We start from the raw sequence: 20,133 nt of genomic DNA, 5'->3' as shown, positions 1-20,133 counted from the left end.
CAGATGGTAGAGTTTTTTCAGGACTGGCTCTCCCAAAGCCGTCAGTAGTTCTAATGGAATGTTGTCTACTCCCGGGGCCTTGTTTCGACTCAGGTCTTTCAGTGCTCTGTCAAACTCTTCATGCAGTATCGTATCTCCCATTTCATCTTCATCTACATCCTCTTCCATTTCCATAATATTGTCCTCAAGTACATCACCCTTCTATAGACCCTCTATATACTCCTTCCACCTTTCTGCTTTCCCTTCTTTGCTTAGAACTGGGTTTCCATCATACAAGTGGCTCTCTTTTCCCCAAAGGTCTCTTTAATTTTCCTGTAGGCAGTATCTATCTTGCCCCTAGTGAGATAAGCCTCTACATCCTTACATTTGTCCTCTACCCATCCCTGCTTAGCCATTTTGCACTTCCTGTCGATCTCATTTTTGAGGCGTTTGTATTCCTTTCTACCTGCTTCATTTACTGCATTTTTATATTTTCTTCTTTCATCAATTAAATTCAATATTTCCTCTGCTGCCCAAGGACTTCAACTAGCCCTCGTCTTATTACCTACTTGATCCTCTGTTGCCTTCACTACTTCATTCCTCAGAGCTACCCATTCTTCTTCTACTGTATTTCTTTTCCCCATTCCTGTCAATTGTTCCCTTGTGCTTTCCCTGAAACTCTGTACAACCTCTGGTTCCTTCAGTTTATCCAGGTCCCATCTCCTTAAATTCCCACCTTTTTGCAGTTTTTCAGTTTTAATCTACAGTTCATAACCAATAGATTGTGGTCAGAGTCCACATCCGCCCCTGGAAATGTCTTACAATTTAAAACCTGGTTCTTAAATCTCTGTCTTACCGTTATATAATCTGTCTGATACCTTCTAGTATCTTCCATGTATACAACCTTCTTTTATGATTCTTGAACCAAGTGTTAGCTAACATCACTTCTACAGAGACTATCAAAATTCTCTGGACCCTATTTGCTGTTGAGAGACTCCCCAAAACAATTGTTAGAAATAATGGTCCACAGCTTACCTTTGCCGAGTTTAAGCAGTTCTGTACTGCCAATGGAATTTCCCTCATCCAAATTGCCCCTTTTCACTCTGCATCAAATGGCCAAGCAGAATGTTGTGCAGATTTTCAAGACCCAGAGTGGCAAGCTGCTGACCCATCATCCACAGCTCTTCTTTTGGCTACATACCACACTGTCTCCCATGCTGGTGAAAGTCCAGCGGAAATACTTCATGGTCGGCCATTCCACTCTCTCCTATCTGTCCTGGTTCTCAAGGCCTCTCACCCTCCCACCCGCACATCGGTACACTCCTTTCAGGCCAGGCAGGAGGTCTGGGTGCGGATTCTCTCAGCCATAGGCACACTGGGCACCTGTGGTCATCACCGAGGTCTGCGGCCAAGCGATAGCGTCTCTCCAGTGGGCTGACCGTTCCACCGCCTGCTGCCACCTCAACCAGCTCCACCACCCTCTGTGGGCCAGGATGCCCCAGGGAAGCTGCCAGCGCCTATAGCCAGCAGCACTCTGGCGGAACCTCCGCTTCCATTTCCGCTTCAGCCGCTGACTGCCCTTATTGAGTAGCCACCTCCCACCCCTGCTGGCCACGAATCCATGGATGTTGACCAGGACGCCCCTGCTCCTAAGGACGTTTGTTGTGAATTTTTTCCCAGGGGGAGAAATTTCATAGCGGCCAATATTCAGAGGGCCCACACAACTGACATGCAAGATGGATTGCTGACCGCCTTGCAGGAGTGCAGAGAGAAACATCGTGAGCAGACAAAAACAACAATAGATTTTCCAAAAAATCCTGCATCGTGTATCTACAGGACACGTGGCTTGTAACTGAAGAAGTGCCATGATGATCTCTCCTTTAGCAAAAGATTCTGGAATAGTCCTCCATTCTGCTTTCTGTGAGGGGACTGCCAAGGGAAAGGTTACCATGAGAAAAAGATTCAATAATCAACGAAATAATAACAGTATACTAGTCGGGGCATGGAATGTCAGAAGCTTGAATGTGGTAGGGAAACTGGAAAACCTGAAAAGGGAAATGCAAAGGCTCAGTCTAGATATAGTAGGCGTCAGTGAAGTGAAGTGGAAAGAAGACAAGGATTTCTGATCATTTGAAAATAGGGTAGTATCAACAGCAGCAGAAAATGGTATAACAGGAGTAGGATTCATTATGAATAGGAAGGTGGGGCAGAGAGTGTGTTACTGTGAACAGTTCAGTGATAAGGTTATTCTTAACAGGATCGACAGCAAACCAACACCGACAACGATAGTTCAGGTATACATGCCGACATCGCAAGCTGAAGATGAAGAGATAGAGAAACTGTATGAAGATACTGAAAGGGTAATACAGTATGTAATGGAAGATAAAAATCTAATAGTCATGGGGGACTGGAATGCAGTTGTAGGGGAAGGAGTAGAAGAAAAGGTCACAGGAGAATATGGGCTTGAGACAAGGAATGGAGAAAGATTAACTGAGTTCTGTAATAAATTTCAGCTAGTAATAGCGAATACCCTGTTCAGGAATCACAAGAGGAGGAGGTATACTTGGAAAAGGGCGGATGATATGAGAAGATTTCAGTTAGATTACATCATGGTCACGCAGAGATTCCGAAATCAGATACTGGATTGTAAGGCATACCCAAGAGCAGATATAGACTCAGATCACAACATGGTAGTGATGAACAGTAGGCTAAAGTTAAGACATTAGTCAGGAAGAATCAATACGCACAGATGGGGGAACGGTAGTACCAAGGAATGACGAGATACGCTTGATATTCTCTAAGGCCATAGATACAGCAATAAGGAATAGCTAAGTAGGCAGTACAGTTGAAGAGGAATGGAAATCCCTAAAAAGAGCGATAACAGAAGTTGGGAAGAAAAACATAGGTACAGAATCTCCAGTCACTATTCAAATTCTTAGGCCCATCCCAGAACCTCTCCTCAGAGTCCATCTCTCTACTTACCCCTACCACTCCCTGCACTCCCACTTTCTACATGCTTCCTAAAGTCCACCCTAAACCCAACCACCGAGGACGCCCCATGTGGCCAGTTACTGTGCCCCCACTGAGAGAATCTCTGCTCTCGTAGACCAACACCTTCAACCTATTACCTGGAACCTATCCTCCTATATAAAAGATACTAATCATTTCTCCACAGTTTCTGTCCCTTTGGCACATGGTGCCCTGCTCGTCACTACTGATGCCCTGTACACTAACTTTCCCAATGCCAATGGACTTACTGCTATCGAACACTACCTTTCCAAGCGCCCTATGGTTTTCAAATCAACAACCTCCTTCGTAGTCTCCATGACCAACTATATCCTCACCCACAATTACTTCTCCTTTGAAGGCATTACCTACAAACAAATCCGTGATCTTTGCACATGATGATACTTATGAAATTCTACGTGGAGATCCCTCCCTTTATAATTTTCATACACATCGTTCCTTTTCGCCTTATTTTCTTAAGTAATCCTAATTTTTTAGCCCTACTCTGTGTCTAGGAGAGACATAGGCAAAGAGCCTGTAGTATGTTATGGGGACATCTCTGTCTCATCGTTAATGTGAACCTGACTTCATATTTGGTTTGGCGCCAACGCGTTTGTTTTGTTACCGATTTTCACGTTGGACGGTTCTGCAAGAGCGGGTCAGTGGTCACGTGGTGTCAATACGAGTAAGTGGCGGTATTGTGCGTTATTGCTGCTACAACAACTATGCTGTGCCTACGTAAGTTTAGTAATTACAGCGCGAGCTTTTATTATGTAATCAGATTCCACAGATTTAATTTTGAAGTTGGCCAGTTTAAGAAGTTACCAGAAAAAGAAAGTAATAACCTAAATATTGTAACACACAGAAGATAACTCAGACCACAGTGTTAATACTTCACAAAGCGAAGGAAGAGAGACAGTTCTTTAAATTAACCATGCACCGTACGTGGAAACTATGTACAAGCTTTTCATTGAATGTGATCTGCGTAATAGCGCAACTTATGTATCACATTTTTTTGGAATCTAGGCATTTCATTATGTTGTAGATTGTAGAGGAAAGTGTTCGACGTGAAAACATGTAACACATGCGTTTACGACAGAGGGTCGAGAGCTTGTTATGGCATGATCAATCTCGTCCGACTTGGTCGAATAAATTCTCTGTTGGAGCACAGATAGTGGAGTTGCGTATTGTTTACTAAAACCTGGTTTTACTGTGTTAACTGTGAGTGTTTATTTTTATTATACGAAAAACGAAATTTGTAGATAAGCTGCGACAGTTTGTGGTCGATTATTATGGCCCTTGTCTCTGGACGTAAATTTGTGGAGAATGAATGATCATTTCCTGAATGTTGTGTATTAACGATTAAATAAACTACAGTCATACTGTTTCAATGCAATCGGTGGCTTAAGGTCCGTACAAAGATCTGAAACAATAAACATAAAAAAATAATCCCTGTCAATATGGGAACGAGTTTCTTTAGGTGTTTTAAATCGTGTCCAAAACATAACTTGCATGGATAAAAAATTAACGTTAAAAAATTATGTATCAGTAGCAGCTTCCTGATCTGATAAAGCTCTGGGTTACATTAAATACATCTTATTATGTAGACTCGTGAGGTCCTCCGTAAGGATATGGAGAATGACAAAAGTCTGAAATGTAATTTCAGTGTAGTAGAGGCTGGCCGTATTTATTTTCGAAGCAAACATATCATAATTGTACCATATTGCACATTTCTTTAGTGGAGTAAGATTTGCATTTTCAATTGTGACCTTTTGGTGGAGGAAATTGAAGTTCTTGTACAGTGTAAAAGACTTTCAGGTGACATTAATTAGTGGGTTACACCAAAAATATTTGGATATGTGTTAATTGCTGTTACATTTAGACACTCTCATTATGTCAGTATTTTTCAGGATGTAACTTTGTGCATCTGAATAAAATCATTTTTCATTTTGTTTGACACATTTTGAATTAATTTGTTGTTGTATCGTCAGTGGAAGTATGTTACGCTGAAGGATACTCAGTAAATTAAGGGAAAAATAAAATTGGTTGTTTAGTTGCACATAGACACAAGCTGAACATTAATAACATGAAATTGATGGCAACAGGTGTAGATAGACCAAGAACGTTAGATAGGTCACTTGTAGCTTTCACATTTAAGTGTAGCCGTGAATGTTTTGGAGATGAAATGTGAAAAAGTTGGCTTTTCTTGTTTTTGCATTCACAAATGTTTCATTGAGGGGGAAATGTTTGTTGCACCGAAGCATGTAATTAACGTATGTGGTGTTCTCTTTGGAAACTTGTACACAGCTTATTACACAGTGGGATGCATATGGACTAGGCAGCAGCCTCATAGTATGTTTACTCTCAAATGAAGTTTGTTGTGAACAGTCACAGCTTGAACACATTAACATTCCAGAATAGAATATTAGAAATATAAATTATTGACCGTGTCCATCACTCAGCTTTGGTATTACACAGAAAGCAGTGAGGTGTTCGGTCATGAAAATATTTGACCGCCTGTCCGGTGGTGTAAATAATGTAATGGGTAGCAAAATTAACTTAAATCGAAAACTGAAATCATATCTGCTTGAGAACAATTGCTACTGTACAGAAGAATGTCTGAATAAGTAGTGGCATTGGCTGTGTAGAAAGGGAAAAGAAGCAACTCAGACATATAGGAAACAGTCAACATGGTGCTATAGCCTACTTTCTGCTGTAATGTAGTGTCTGCTATAATTTTAAAATTGACTTGCTTCATAGCATAGAGATAGGTAACAATTACATTCTCCTGAACATGCAGGTAACTTAACTCACTGTGCTGTTTCTACCTTTCTGTACAAAGTGGTTTGTTATTAGTTCTTTCACAAAAATTTGATTTTGCCACAGCCGTTTGACCTTCAATATCCATGTTGCATAAATTGCCTTTTTTTCCATTTCAGTCATTTTGCAAATTTCATTAGTGTAATCTGCAAACTGTAGCTAAGAATAAAACTCTAGTTATCAATTTTGATCAGTGATTTTGTAACGATGCATTCCCAGCACTACATTTGTGTATGCTGACTGTGTCATCAATCAATCAATCATTTGTATTTCATCATAGAATCTGGGGGTTTCAGATAGTGTGTTCTTATTATTCATGCTTCAAGTGTATTACTGGATAAATAGGGATTTTTTCCACACACCCCCTCTCTGTCCATCTCTCTCTCTCTCTCTCTCTCTCTCTCTCTCTCTCTCTCTCTCTCTCTCTCTCTCTCTCCCCGACTTCCTCCTGGGTCATTCCATGTCAGTTCAACCAGGGGCTCCAGCTCATCATAGTCTCAGATTTGACTGAAATTCGCTAATTGTACCATGTGTGGAACACTCGTGTACAAAGTATCAGTTTCCTCTGCCAATTAGTTCCAGAATTATGACTTGTGAAAGATGGTGGCGTGACGTGGCAATCTATTTTCAGACCAAATTCAGGTCTTAATAACTTTGGAACTATTGCGCACAGTCCAGTGAAATTTTTACAACCCAGTAACATCCATTTAGAGAACACACTCCATGAATCAAAACACCACCAACATATTTCTGAGGGAAAATAAAAAATTCCAAATTGTGATTAAAAAAGGTAATACCTTAAAAGGTACATATTGTAGGTGCCCTCTATGCCAAATATAATTCACTCAAAAAGGGTATAAATTTTTTGTGGTAAGCTTAATGTGGCCTAACACACACAGAACTCATCATGCCCATATCAGTCACAAAAACTGAGTTACACGCACACGAATATACAAAAATTGGAAAAATTACCTGAAAAACATGGATTTTCGAAGTGTGGTAGCACAAAAGGGACAAGTGGTATCCAAGCCAAATTTCACACACTGCATAAGTAGACCATAATGATATAGGCCTATATCTAAAATTTCAGCATGTTATTGCAAGACATTTGTGTACAATGGAAGTTGACAGATGTATTTGGTGATGTCGGCATTGTTCCACAACACAACTTTGTAAAAACTTATTGTAAACTGTTCTGCCTCTTCTTATCCTCTGCCATAACTGCTTAATCACTAAGCAACAACTTATAGACAGATTAACACAACCTATCATTAATGTTTTCTCCACTTTAACTGATAAAAACCAATCGATTGTGCTTCGAACAGAAGTTCTCCCACACTTTAGCTACTGTACTCTGTACATTGAGTGGCAAATTTTACTGTCTTCCTGACACTGTGGTAGGAACTGGAACTGTCATAAGAATATGTTCAAAAGGAATACAACACCTGTCTGCCAAACGTTGCCAATGAAATGAGCTTGCTGATCCTGCTGGTGCCATGAAGTTCACAAATACATCACCTTCTGCTTCACAGCACTCTGCAACATATCATAAGTACCATTTGTCATCATAAAAAGCAATAACATAGCAACCTGGTTGTATGTTGCTGCTTTTGCTTCTGAATCGTGAGTCAGACACACTGTGAAGACACATGTTGTGCATGAACCTATAGTTATAACAGGACAGTCTGCTCATCTGCACATTGTCAGAGTCCGCTGGAGATAAGTGATGATGGCTCCTTGTGCCTGCAACAGTTTTAACGTGTTCTAGTCTGCTTTTTAGCAACTTTTTAACTGATTTCATCTCATCTTTCGAAACATAGAATGATTGTATGCCAGAGATACTTTTCTGTACCCACGTAAATAATTGAGGAGGTGTTAGAATGTGACCTTCTGTAGGGTGCCGCAGACTAGTTCGTGATGCCATGCACTTAATGGTATCACCAATACCATCACATACATTTTTACCATGACTTGTTGCGAAAAAATTCCATTCTGCATGAATCTGAAAATCATGGTAATGCATGCATAAACTTTTGAGATTTTTATAGTTTTTGTTCTGAATAGCTGCCCCATCACTGAAGTATTTCGCAAAATGTATGTGAAGCAGCTTGTTTTTCACATATGTCATGGCAGTGCAGATGTGGGCATGAACTGCTATGGCATCATGAATTAAACAGTCACTAAAAACGCACAGGTTCATGACAGACACATCACCTGATTCACCTCTATAGTAAATCGCAAATGGCTGGAGAGTTGCTTGACTGTTATCCCAATGATATCCTTGGATGGCATCTTGAACTATAAATGCATAATTTTCAGAAAAGTCTAGTATTACTATAATTTCATCTTGTTTCAAATTACCCTTACAAAACTGGAGATAAGCCAATAGTGCTGTTGCTGTGAAGCTATGTGTGGTCAGTTTGTCCGTTTTTTGACTACACATTTCAACAAAATCTTCCACTGTGCTTTGCTTTGTTTCAAGACTTGTGCGATCCATGTTTGTACATTGTTTATAAGAAACAAGTTCATTGTCATCCGTAAGGAGTTCACCCTACAGTTTGTTATTCATGTGTTCCGCAAGATTTGCCTTACCAGGACATTTTTCACACCTGTGTCGTGCACTGGTAGGAACTGATGTCGCACACTTGCAGCTTCATTGCACCTTTGTAATCCAGACCAGAATCCTTTATTGCAGCAAACATCAGCTTAGAATTTTGATGGGTCTCACATACACAAATATTGTGTGTGCCCCTTGCACTTACAGGCACAATTCATTTTGGCCGAAGATTGAAAAAAGATGATAAACCTACTTTGGTATTGGGGCAGTTTTCCTTGAAGTCTACTTATAGTTCCGATATCTTGCATAGCCACAGTCTTTTTTTGCATCTGTACACGTACATTTACCATTTTCACCATTACATAGTCTTTTTTTCCAGACATTATTCAGCTGTAGGTATTATTTTCATAAAACTCTGACACTAGCACCTTTATTTCTGAACTCAATTGCTTACCCTGAGCCTGCTGAAGCTGTGGAAGCACTCCTTGGGTTGCTTTTATTTTCCTAGCTTGCTTTACTATATATGTAGAAAACATTGAATTCCCTTGCAGTGTAATCAATAGACCAGCTGGAAGGATAAGGATAAGAATAGCTACTTTTTTCTTGCATGTGGATATGGCACTTTTTTCTTTCAAATTGTGCACTATTTTGTCCAAATCAGAGCATTTCTTGCATGATTTTTGTTCCTGTGGAGCAGATAGTTCTTCCTCTTCCACCATTAGTGTGTCAGCTATTTTGTGTTTTAATTCCATTTGAGCTTCTTGTAGTTTTCTTGTACTATAGCTGGGCCTGTCTCTTTTCCCAACTTTGTGTGTCTTCATGGGAGATAAACCAAGAGCAGTCACTGAAGTATTTAATTGCTCATCCGCTGTGATTGTAGGCGGCTGATACTCTTCGTCACTGTCATGTAAATTATCAGAATATTCTTCATTTTTTAGCAGTGTAACACACCTGGAACATAACTTTTATTCTGGTTTCATGTTAAGTCCCATGCACTGATTCACGTTCAGTACTGATTTTATATCAATTTCTCTGAGGCTACACTTCACTGTCTTCTTATGAATCCAAAATGGATCGAAACAACTTTGTAGGAAAGAATACTTATCCAGAAACACTTTCATATGATGATAAGCACTAAAGTTTCCTGGAACTGCATTTCTTGTGCCCACAGGGTGTATCCCAGATCTCCATGGCAACAAATCGTGGTCAGATTCATCTAGATCATACAGTACAAAGCGAATTCCACATTTTGTTCCGTATGTTGTTTTATGACATTCAGATGCTTGTGCTCTACCAATACTGCAACTTGTTTGAACAAAAACACCACTAGTACACTCTTATGTGTCCATACAGACTTTCCACAACAGTACTGACCAGTCTGAACTAGAATCTTAAAAACATGAGTAACCTGTTATTGTTGCTTGTTTCCTTTGTTGTTCCTGCCTAACAATGACTCATTCTGTCCCTGAAAACTACCATTGTTTAACTTTCTCTTGCCTAATGGTTCTCAACAATTGCTGCAGCTTTATCTGAAACAAGCTGTCTGCATCATGACTATTACTTGGTAAATCATGTTAAAAGAAACGTAACCAAATACATCTGTCAACTTTTATTGTACACAAATGCCTTGCAATAACAAGTTGAAATTTTGCCACATATTACATTATGGTCTATTTATGCAGTGTTTGAAATTTGGCTTGGATATCACTTGTCCCTTTTGTGCTACCACACTTAGAAAATCCATGTTTTTCAGGTAATTTTTCAAATTTTTGTATTTTCGTGTGCATGTAACTCTGTGTGACTGATATGGGCATGATGAGTTCTGTGTGTGTTTAGGTCACATTAAGTGTACCACAAAAAAATTTATACCCTTTTTGAGTGAATTATATTTGGCACAGAGGGCACCTACACTATGTACATTTTGGAATTTTTCATTTTCTCTCAGAAATATGTTGGCGGTGTTTTGATTCATAGAGTGTGTTCTCTAAGTGGATGTTACTGTGTTGTAAAAATTTCACTGGACTGTGCAGAATAGTTCCAAAGTTATTAAGACCTCAATTTGGGTCTGAAGATAGATTGCCAGATGCGGGTTGCAATTTCTGGGTCATGCCACCTTCTTTCACAAGCTATAATTCTGGAACTAATTGGCAGGGGAATTTAAAATTTTGTACATGAGTGTTCCACACTCAATTTAAATGATTTATGCAAGAGAAAGAGGTTCACAAATTGAGTAAATCGGCAAAGTAGTGGTCCGCTTCTGGCCTTAATGCAAGCAGTAACTGAACTTGGTATTGATAGAGAGAAGTGTTGGATGCCCTTCTCAGGGGTATCATTCTAAATTATTTACAATTGGTGCTGTGTTAAATAGTTAAAATCCTGTGCTTGTTGGAGGGCCCTACCCGTAATGGTCCAAACATTCTGGATTGGGAGACATCTCTGCTGGACAAAGTAGGATTTGGCAACCATGAAGACAAGCAGTAGGAACTCTTGCCATGTGCAGCTGGCATTTTCTTCATGAAATGTAAGCCCATGGCTTGCCATGAAGGGCAACAAGATTGGGAGTAGAATATTGTTTACATACTGCTGTGCTGTGTGTATGCCATGGGTGACAACCAAATAGGTCCTGCTATGAAAAGGAATGACACCCCGGACCATCAGTCCTGGTTGTCGGACCATACCATGGGCAACATTCGGGTTGGTATCCCACCACCATCCCGGGTGTCTTCAGTCACATCTCTGAAGGTCATTGGAGCTCAGTTTGAAGTAGATATCATCACTAAAGATAAGTATACTCCAGTCAGTGAGAGTCCAGACCTAAGACATGTCTGGAGATGCCCCAGACAGCAGTGACATAACCTGTCTAGCGCTCACCATAAGGCCCAACGGCCACTAGTGATGGCCTGGGGTGCCATTTCTTTTCTTAGCAGGATCCCTTTGGCCATCATCAGGGGGCATCCTTCAGCACAGTAGTATGCTGACAATATTTGACACCCATATTGTTGCCCTTCAAGGCAAGCCATCCTGAACATTTCAGTTAGGTGATGCCCTTCCTCACGCGGTGAGAGTTTCTACTGCTTGCCAAATCCTATCTTGGCGAGCAAAGTTGTTGGATCTCTCCCCAATTGAGAAGATTTGGTCCTTTATGGGCACAGCCTTCCAACTAGCTCGGGATTGTGATGATCTAACCCACCAATTGGACAGAATTTGACACAATACCCCTCAGCAGGACATCCAGCAACACAATCAATGCCAAGCTCAATAACTTCTCGCTTAAGGGCCAGATGTGCTCATGTTTCGAAGCTCTTTGTCTTGAATAAAACATCCATTTCTTCTGAAATTATAATCATTCATTTGTCTGTATATGTACGATTCTGGTTTTCGTCATTTTTGGATAATTTCTTTGTGGTGCATCTTAGAATGTATGTATATGGTTCTCTCATATTTTACTGTAGTTAAACTTCATAGTTTTTGCTCTCTACTTGTCTTTTATGGGCCACATGATTTACCTCCCAATTTTTCCAGTAATTTTTATTCAGCCAGAGCGAGTGGTGATGTTCCCAAATTTTTGACAGCATAGCTTCAGTTTTCTGTTTTTACTTTTCTGTGGAGATGGTAATCTAAAACATTCTTTAAAAGTGTGTTTTAGTTCAGAACTACATAGTATTCAGTAAAACGCCTTTCTAACAAGGGGAGGCCATGACGTTTCAATCACAGATTTACTTCAAACTTCATACCCTTTAGTAGGCCATTAAAACAACATAATGTGCTGACAGTTGCTAGAAAATTACAAGAGAAGTTTCACACACCTGTTATGTAACTGATGTATCTGTGCGTAGGTGCTTGGACGTTAGAGTTCATGTGCGGTAGAGTTGGTAGCTTTTGTGCGAACGAGGCAAACATGTATAAGGCGACGGTTGGAATCCTGCTCACAATTAATTTTAATCTATATTTTTCGTCACTGGTCGTATATGGTTTGCAACTAAACTACTGGAAGAAAGAGACATTTTAAAAATGTCAGCGAGGTGTGTTTATCCGTTAAATTCGGAACATTCCCTGTAAATACGAGAAAATTGCGTTCATTTGATGTAGTAGATTCCGTTTCAATTTATGTTTCCGATTTGTGTATGACAAATACCATCCAACAAATAATTGTACATTCCTCATGTGGCCTGGCACATGGTGACTTACTATATTAGTGAATAACATGCGCCAAGAAGCAACAGCCGTGAAATTTAAGGAGATGTTTACGAGCATGGCCGATTTCACAAAATAACTTTCACTCCAGTAAGAAGAAATCAAGAAGCGAGGTTGCATCAAAGATCACACACTGTGTGGGAAAGCAATATTCTGTCGTGAAGAGCCAGGAAAATCAGCAGTTCACATAGCACAGCTGTCCTGGGAATTGTTCACGAGGTACCAGGCCACAGTCAATAGGCCAGAAAGCTCTGTTCTCTTTCGTCCTAACTTCTACATGCCACAATGCATACGATAATGCTACAATCTCCCTCTCCCAGTCCTTACAACAATCTACAAGATCAGGATGAACTCCTGATAGCCCTCCGAGCAGAGGTGTCTCCAAACATCGTCAGGTTCACCTTGGGGTTCTACTTAACCAGGCACCTGCTGCAGAAGAAGAAGAAGAAGAAGAAGAAGAAGTAGCAGCAGCAACCACAGAGTCTCTGGCAGTACAAGCCGCAGCAGAGGCACGAGCCGATTGGGAGACGTGGCCTGGTACTGCAGAGTCCAGGAAACAGAAAAACGAGACTCCCACCAGCGCCCTAGCCTCAGAGGATAACTCCAAAGGCAACTGCAAGAGAGCCGAAGGGACAACAGACTCAGATGGCTTGACCAGGACCACTCCACCAAGGTGCATTATAACTGCAGACCCTGCCCCAACGAGGAACTTGTTTCGAGCTCTAGAAGACAGTGAACAGGACGGACAGACTCACAGCAGCCACTGAAAACTGCTCTGCCAAAGCGAAGTAGGCTTCCTCTATCATCGTGAAGTTTGAAAACTCATTTACCGAACTGCTGGAAGTAATCAAAGAAGCGACAAAAGAAAGTATGTGGTCCAAAGTAGCAGGAAACGACCTATATCGTCTCTTCGCCAAAACTATAGAGGACTTCACAAGTGTCTTGCAAGAGCTGAAGAAGAGAGAATGGGAACACTACATGTACTCCACGGAGAACGAGACACCTGTAAATATTGTGATGAGGGGATTACTCTTTGAAGTTCACAATTGCAACCCTGCAAACTGAACTGGAGATAAATATCACGACCAGATCAATGACCAAATTCGAGTCACCCTTAACAGACATGTAATTATTTAAACTATAAAGTCACAAAGAAAATTTTTTAAAAAATTATTAATGTATGTCAATTCTCAATTTCAAAAAAATTGCAAGGATGCTTACACTGCATTTCTCCAACCTTCTGGGAACCAGATTTTGTTCTTAAATGATCTCCTAAATTGTAAGCTTTCTAATGAAATAAAAAATTTAACGGTCTTCAGCTAACTGACACAAACATCTGAAATCAAAATACTTTTCGCTGGGATTGAAAAGGGTCATTTTAAGTAAGTTCATCCACTCACTGTGTCACTGCCTCAGATGCAAGGGTATCAAATTAGCATTTTTAAGTAAAACTCATTCTAGGCAAGCAAATTAAGTGTGGAAATTTATTTTCTTTCATTTGACTAATTCAGTAATTGTTTAAAGACTATAATATATGTGATTTGTGTGTTCAGCCAATCACCTGCTCACAGTGATAAAAAAGTGTTCTTAGACAGCAGTAAGTTGTTTGAAATCTTTGTAGGCATGAAATCAAAGCAACAGTTGCTGAAATTCATTGTTCAGAATAACTGGCATGCAACAAGTAGTCTATTTGGCTTCAGGTGCTCTTTGCCTTTCTGTGAGACGTGAGACAGGTTGTATCTGTTCCTGGTGCGGCCCTATCATTCCACTTGTATGAAGTATGTTTTCAGTGAATTAGTGCTCAGTTGATGGAAATGGAAAATGTGAATTCATGCGCTGTTGGAAAATTACTAAAAACACCATGTCATTTAACAACCTGTACCTTAGTAAAAAATCCGCAAAAAGTAGAACTGAGCAAAGACCAATGAGATTTGATATTGCTGTGATCCAGTATAAGGTTTCCACAAAATCAAGAAAGTGCTACTGTATGTGAACATCACAAATACTATTACTTAAAAATTTTTGAAAGTCATCAAATAACTTGTGATTCTTTCAAAAAACACAAACAGTTAAAAAATCTTTGAGGTCAGTTTGCTTGTCTTTGTCTAAAACATTAAGCGTTAAAAGAATCTATGTAAAACCAGGCCAAAAAACTGTGCACAACATGTCGTAAGATTTATGAACAGAAAACTGACATCAGTAATAGAAATGAAAGTGATGCATATGACATGGGGGTGACATTTATCGAATCAGTACTAAAATGTCAAAGTATTGAGGATACGAATAAAATTTTACGTAATTTGGGGTGCTGTCCCTTAAAACTTCACTCCATTCCAAATCACAGGCCTCATATGGCAAAAAGAAGCTAGAAAAAGTATGTTTTGGAAAGAAAAGTGTGCTGGGCATTAGATTGTAGTATTGAAGATTCAGACTGTAGAGAAGAAAAATTTGATGATTAAATTGTTAAGAAGGCCAAAGATTTTGATGGCGTGATACTGTCAATGAAATAAAAGTTGGCTAGTGTAAGAATACCTGTGAAAATTCAAATTTTAACTGTAGCTCCACCCTCTTGGTCAAAGGAAAATGTAATGTCAGAATTCAATGTTAGTGAGTATGTGGTTCGACAAGCAAGGAAACTGAAAACAAAAATGGGTATTTTATCAGTTCCTAAACCAAAAAGGGGGAAAGTTATTGCTGGTGAACTGGTAAAGATTGTCACCAATTTCCACCAAAATTATGAATGTACTCGAATGTTACCAGGATCAAAAGACAAAGTTAGCATTCAGAAGAACATCTATGCAAAAAACTCATCCGATGCAACTTAAGAGAACTGTACTCTTGTTTTAAGTGCGAGAATCCAAACATTTGCATTGGTCTTTCTAAATGTTGTTCGCTAAGACCAAAGTGGTGCATTTTAGCTGGTGGTGCTGGCACTCATTCAGTGTGTGTGTGGGGGGGGGATCCACCAAACTGTGAAACTGCTTTTGAAGGCAGAACACATTGAAGGAATATGCAAAGAACTTATAAAATTTGTTGTATGTTACTCTGAAAACTATGACTGAATGCTTAATCGCTGTGATAATTGTTTCATTGATCACAGACTGTCAGAATTATTAAAACAGAAATTAGCTTACAAAGATGCTGATGATGAAATTGAGTTCAGCCAGTGGATAAACACAGATCATCGGGCATAGACATGCTGATAACAAAAGTACAGGCACATAAACCACACTCATTTGTATCTAAGTGTCAGTCAAAATCATTGAAAAATGGAAAGGAAATCTATCCCCATAAAAAAAGCAATTCTGTTAATAGACTTTGCTGAAAACTACAGTTTTGTAATTTAGAATGAAATTCGGAGTTACCACTGGACAAGAAGCAGCTGTACAATCCATCCCATATGTGTTTATGTGGTAAATAAAGAAAGTAAATTGGCAATAGTGAACCACTGCTTTATAAGTGATCATACGGAACATGATGTAGGATTCGTAAATGCTGTCCAGAAAGAAAGGGTATGTGGCTGGCAGTGCATTAGACACAAGTGAAGAAAATGCATTATGTCTCTGGTGGATGTGCTGCTCAATGTAAGAATAGAAAAAGCTTTAAAAATGAGTGAGCACAAAAACAATTTTTCTGTTGATTCTGGGCATTACTTTTTTGCTGCTTAGCACAGTAAATCTGTGTGCGATGGTTTGGGAGGAACAATAAAATGTATATTGAGAAGAGCTAGTCATCAACTAGCAGATGATGCACAAATAACATCTGCATCTGGTGTTTACAATTTCTGCAAAGGTGTGGTGTGTGTACTGTAAGACCTTTGGTACACACACCATCAGATTATTTGACTTGTCGCTCTAACGAAGTAGGCGAGTGTCAGCAATATGTCTCGTGGTCTTATTGTGGCGTGTTTATCTTCTGCCGTTAGGTCAGACGATAGAAATGCCACTTGCACACTTAGAGTAGCAGATTGACGATGACCAACTTTAAACAGAACTTGATTAATTTTCACACGCATTTATTAAAATAGTAACAAGCATAAACCTTACGTAACTTGATTCTGGATGCTGTTTACAATTGACAATCTGAAGTTCCTTTGGTCTTGGTACATTAATCTTATTCTCACATATCTCTGATACTTGACAAAGTGTCTATACTTTTATCCTCATGGCTATGTACAGGAATATGGTAATCTTATTAGGTGCAGACTGAAACTTGACTATACACTGGTACAGACTAATGTAGACTGCTACATACAGCTGCAGATAAATGCAGACTGATGCAGACTGGTACAGACTAATGCAGACTCGTACAGACTGACTAATCGGAGGTCTGTACACTCGTTATAATACCTCGCGCGTTCAGGTATCACTACGCGAGTGTGATCCGCGAGGAGGTTCTACGTTAGCAGCAATCTCATTGGTTGCTTTACATATTAATACGCTGATCGGCGGAAGCAGAATTTGGTCCGTTTCTAAGGCAGCGCCATCTCGTAGTGCGGAGACGGACGAGCGCTGTGCCTGCACTATTGTGCTTAGCGGGGTGCGCTCTAGTGGGAAAATTGTGTACATGCTGACAACGCGGAACTATGTACACAACAAAAGGTAATATTGACAAATGTATTTTCCTCTTCTTAGAGAAAGTCACTGTAGATTTCCTATGCAAGATCCTCACAATACTGCACAATAGTTGGTACCAGGAAGTTTCACCATTATAAACCACTTTTTTTGATTCTTTAGAGATTAGAAGAGTAACTTCTTCTGAAAAGCCTTCCTTGATTTTTTCATTCAGTGAAAATGCTCCACAATGGACATGCCCTCAACCTCAACAATTTTTTTTGTAGCAGCTGTACCACCTTTGCCTTCATCAGAAATGTCAGATGAAAAAGGAGATGTTGGACTACTTATCCTCTACCTACCTGGACCAGCAGTGTCATTCTTTTGAATGAGAAGGAAGACTCTTGTTTTGTGCCTTTGGGAAACATTTTATGTGCTGTTGGTGTACGTAAATCATCATTATTGTGCAGGATGTATTACTTTAATGAAAAAGATGTGAAGCTAACAGAATATAATTTGCCACAGTGAATTAAAAACAGAGGTGCTCTTAAGAAGTTTCATTGATAGTTTCAGGGATCTTCACTGTTGAATATACACATTTGAAATTAGCATTATATAGGGGAGATGCTGAGTCGCAGATAGGCATAACAAAAAGACTCTCACAATTAAAGCTTTCGGCCATTGGCCTTCATCAACAATACACATATGCGCACGCGCGCACTCATGCAAATGCAATTCACACATGTGTGCGTGTGCATGTCTATTGTTGATGAAGGGCAGTGGCCGAAAGCTTTGTGAGAGTCTTTGTTGTGCATATCTGCGACTCAACATCTCCACTATATGATGAGAAGCTAATTTCCTTCTCATAGTATTGTTACATTCCACCCTGGATCTTCCATGTTTGATTAAATTAACTTTAGTGTTGCTAGAATAAATGTTGTTTAAAGATGCTAATTCGAGACCCTAAATAAAGTTAACCTGTGTAGTGAAAATTTTTCTATTAACTTTATAACTTTTAGCTCTGCACTTTCGTGAGGCAGCCTTACTATCGGTCGTCAGTTCATGAAATCTGATTTGAATGATCTTCTGAGCAATGATGTGATATAAATTAAATGAACGTCCAGTATCTCGGGGTGCTTCCGCTTTTTTTCTTTCTTTTAAAATAATATCGGAGTTTTGATGAAAATAAATATTGTATCAGCTGCCAGAAAGTGTTTTACATATTTAAAAATCATTGTTTGGACCACAACAGCTTCGAGTATGATAAAAATAAATACTGATATATTTTAATTTTTTTCAATTTTAGTCTAATACTTATATAGGTGTTATATTTCGTACTAGAATGTCGTGTTCCCAGTTTGGCACAGCTTTGCCACTGGAAACACGAAAGAGACCGAGGACATCCGTCTTCTGGTCGGCTCCTGATCCTTTTTGATTACGCAAAGGCTTCTGTTATTTGGAAAAGAACAACCCGGATTCCTTTACGTAATCAGTATGAATTTTATAATTACCTATGGGACCCTTAACAATGAGCAATAAAAATTACGTTTGTAAATGAAATCATTAATAAACGGGGCGACTATGAGTTGTATAGAAAACAAGGAAACGGCCTTCTGTCTATAACCAGGATGCCGTGCTATTCTCTGCTGTAGTAAAGGCTGATTGAAATTTATAAAAATATGACGTGAAGGTAAAAAAAGGAAAAAGAATAGAATAAGAATTGTGGTAAACACTAAATATATTCAATTAATTCTCACAAGCAATTAGGGCCTATGTATAAACAGTATAACTTACATAAATAATTTTCGGACTATGTTGGTGCGATAAGATTTCAGCCTGTCCTGTGATCGCTTCTTGGTTCGCGTCTGTATCACAAATTACACTCATTATCTTTCTCTTTCTTTCGATGGAATTCTTTCACTGTTTAACACTTTTATAACGATAACTTGCCGATTTACGGTATCGAACATAAATTACTTGAATTTTACCAATTAATAACTGTTGTCTGCACGCTGGCAAGACCGCTCATTTTTATGGCTCACAGTCGACCTTTTTTATCCTTTCACATTACAAGTAGTAGTGCGATAAAATCTGAAGATCTACGAAAGTTTTTACAGTCATATTTTTTATGTAGATCGAAGTGGAACGCTCAGTTCAGCTTCTGTTAAAATGTTTCTCTGACTGCGCAGACGATGTATTAGCGTTTATGCTAGATGCGCATATTTACAGTAACGCAAATTATATAAACCAAATGTCTTTCAAAGAATAGGTCTCATCTTATAAGTCGATCATTTGTTACGTAGCTTGGTTGGTGAATGCCTTTGCAAGGGTACTTCAGCATTCATATGACGGAAAGCCCAATAATATTACAAGCTTAATGTAAGGGTCTACGGATTGCGCGCAGCCGTACGGTGCATTAACACGCGCTCGCCAGCCGGCCTATGGAATGCTGACGATTCGCTTGGTCAGTAGACGAGCATCCGGCCGCACTGCGACGGAAAGTACGCGACTGGCCGCTGTCCGCAGTGGGCAGTATTAACTAGCGCGGCCTCGGGCGCGAATATCTCTCTTTTCTTAGCTCACCATGTAGCCTTTCGATACGACCGTAATTAGCCTGACAAAATATTCGTGTAATCATCATCCGGGGCAACAACACAGACTAACACCCGTATAGAAGTGGTGTCAGCATGGGGATAATTATGGAAAATCTACAGTCCTGAAGAGGCGCAGTACAACGTGAACTTAGAGCAGCAGCGTGAACATCTTCCGACTACGCGGGGACATCCAACGCTGGACTTCAGGTTGGTCTACTCCAGTTTCGCTAGAATACGAAGGCAGTGATGGACTTTTATTTTACATTTGAGTGACTCATTGGCGTTAAATTAGACGAAATGTCGCAATCCAGTCAGTGTAATGTTGTCGATCTACAAACTGTTATTAATTAACTGCAAAAAAGAGATTCGCCAGTTAAAAGCAGAAAGAAGCGAGCGTAACATTCCGAGAGACTTGTCAAATGATAGTTCA

Source organism: Schistocerca piceifrons, chromosome 9 (assembly GCF_021461385.2).
Source record: "Schistocerca piceifrons isolate TAMUIC-IGC-003096 chromosome 9, iqSchPice1.1, whole genome shotgun sequence".
Lineage (NCBI taxonomy): Eukaryota > Metazoa > Arthropoda > Insecta > Orthoptera > Acrididae > Schistocerca > Schistocerca piceifrons.
This window is presented reverse-complemented; position numbering follows the sequence as displayed.